This window comes from Protopterus annectens, chromosome 7.part1, assembly GCF_019279795.1.
Source record: "Protopterus annectens isolate FY-2018-M chromosome 7.part1, PAN1.0, whole genome shotgun sequence".
Taxonomy (NCBI): Eukaryota; Metazoa; Chordata; order Ceratodontiformes; family Protopteridae; genus Protopterus; species Protopterus annectens.
In genome coordinates this window covers 271446691-271449565 of record NC_056740.1, presented here as the reverse complement: position 1 = coordinate 271449565, position 2875 = coordinate 271446691, and positions in this window count along the sequence as shown.

The following is a 2875-nucleotide window of genomic DNA, read 5'->3' as shown; positions in this document are numbered from 1 at the left end:
GAACCAGACACTGGTGAGGTGCATCATCTCTGGGACGTTTTACAAAATTCCTGAGGCTCCAAGAACACTCTAACTGCTTTTTCATTTATTTTCACTTATTTTATTGCATTTGCACTTGCCTACAGTTTTTATCTGTGCCTTATAGTTAATTTATCACATTTGCACTATTTTAAAGCAATTTATTGTTTAAATGAATTTCATTACTGTTTAACTGTATTTCATTGCTATTTACTGCAATTCATTACTGTTTAACTGCATTTTGCTCCATTTCATTACTGTTTAACTGTAGTTTTTCTACTGTGAGTTCTGTTTTTGTCTGTAAGTGTTTAATTTGTGCTTTTCTGTGAGTTTTACTGTATTCTTAATCCTTAAATTGAGTAGTACAGTCTGGATACAGGTTTGCTGCATCCAGAGCTGTTTGTTTTTGCCTCCTGTGCTACTGCAGCCATCTTGTGTTTGCAGATTTCTGTATTACTAGAATCTTCTATTTTTTTGTAATATTTAAACCCCATGTTTGAGCTAGTCTGGGCTTGTTTGCATGTCCCACACCACACCTGCACTACTCTTTGCAAGATATTCCAGCTACAAATTTACCCTTAGTAGCATTTGTGCAATCACCTAGTAGTATTCATCTTAGACTTCCACTCTTTACTCCCTTAGCTCTCTCTGGTCTCTCTCCCTCAGATTCTGACAGATATGGATGGACAATTTCCTATAGTTTCTCCTGCCAGTCTGGTTGATATGGGAATCCTGAGACATTGTAGCAACTGCCTCATGCACACAGACAACCATCTACTACTACCACCTAGGAACACAATTTGTGAGAGATGTGACTATATTAAGAACCTAGACTCTATGCTCTCTCCCTCACAAGCCAATATATCTGGCACTGAGAAGGTTGTCAGCACAAAAAACACATCTTAAACACCACCCACACCTATACAACACACAACCATGGTGTGTGCAGAGGTCCTCACCAAAAACATATCTAAACAAAAAGAGAACTCTTGAGGCAAAAACACACGTGAACTCCACAGCCCACCACACCACACATAGTCCACACACCTGTTTCTCACAGTCACTAAGGCCTAACCATAAACCCAACATATTAGTCATTGGAGACTCCATTGTGAGGCACACAGATGTGTCCCTCACCATGCTGGATAAGGAGAAAGTCATGGTTATTTGTCTGTCAGGTGCCAGAATCTGCCATATCACACATGCACTCAAGTCTCTCAACAACAGGTACTGTTATGACTCTGTCATAGTTCATGTTGGCGTGAATGACTTGAGATGTGCCTCTCTGGACTATATGAAGAGAGACATGATCGAGCTCATTGAATATGTGTCCCAGACAGGTATGCTCTCAGCCTTAAGCAGCATTCTACCATCACCCAGAATGATGACTCAATACAAACAGAAAATGATTGACTTTAACAATTGGCTTAGTTTCTGGTGCCATTCCAAGGAGATCCAGTACCTGACAGCCTGCAAAGACATGATCGACAGACCATGATGTTTTGCCAGAGATGGCCTGCATTTGTCTCCTTTGGGCTTCTGGCTTCTGGAAAGAGTCTTGCCTCCCCCATAGTGCCTTTTTTAGGCAATGCCATTAGGTCAAAATTGTCAACATGAAAATTTCATCAAAACACAAATTAAAGTCATGCTGCTAAATGCTAGGAGCCTAATATTACAAGCATTCTTAACCCTGAAAGATGCTGACATTTGTGCAGTCAGAGAAACCTGTATCAAAGCTGCAGAGGGCACCCCAGCCATACCAGGTTACTCATCCAGTCATACATTCTGACCCCAAGCCATGGGCAGCAAAGCAAAAGGAGGTGGAGTTTCAATATATATTAAACACATACACACCTCCAGGCTGGTCAAACAGTATGATACAGAGCAGTCACACCAGGTGCAGTTAACCATTGACAAAACCCTGATCAAATCATAGCTATCTACAGGCCCCCAACTTTGACTCAAGATGCTCACTCCACCTATCTGGACCTCTTTGACTTTATCAAGATTCAACCCTTTACCCTGATCCTGGACGACTTTAACTATCTAACCATAGATTGGAAGAACTACTCATGCCAAAACACAAATGCCCAGAGATTCCTTGATTTCATCAAAGCAAATGCCTTGGACCAGTTGGTCGACACCCCTGCAAGAGGTAATAATATCTTGGACTTGGTATTAACCAACATGAGTAACCACTGCAGCATCCCTACAGTGTCATCCTCCCTAGTAAGTTCTGACCACAAAGCGGTCACTTTCGAAGTCACCATTTCCCCCTGTCCCCCCCCCCCGCTATGGTCAAACATAAAAACTTCTCCAAAGCTGATTACAACCTCCTGAGGGAAGGTATAAACAGCTTCACAACCCCCTCCCCCTCCCTAGGAACTGGCACAAATGTCCAAATCTACACCAAAGTACTATACAAGTATTTATATAGCTGGATGGGATCAGGAATACCTGGCAGGAAAAAATCCTCCTCCTCAAGGAAGAGTAAACCTGTCTGGTGGACATCTGCAGTAAATAAACTCTATAATAAAAGGAAAAAAATGCTGTCCAGGACCAAGAAGGAGCAGGTGCCTAATTGGAAGCAATCTCCTTAGCCTGAAAAAGCAAATAAGAACACTAGTGAAATCCCCCAAAGCAAGCTTCGAGTCCAAACTGGCCACATCCACTAAAAATAATCATAACACCTTCTTCACATATGTCTGCAGTTTCAAAGGAAGCACTCAGATCTGCTCAGAACTGGTGGTCAAGGACACCACATACACAAATGCTGTAGATATAGCCAACTTGCTGGCAGACAGATTCAGTGAAAACTTCACCCCTCTGTCCCCATCAGTAAATCAGGATATCCCCA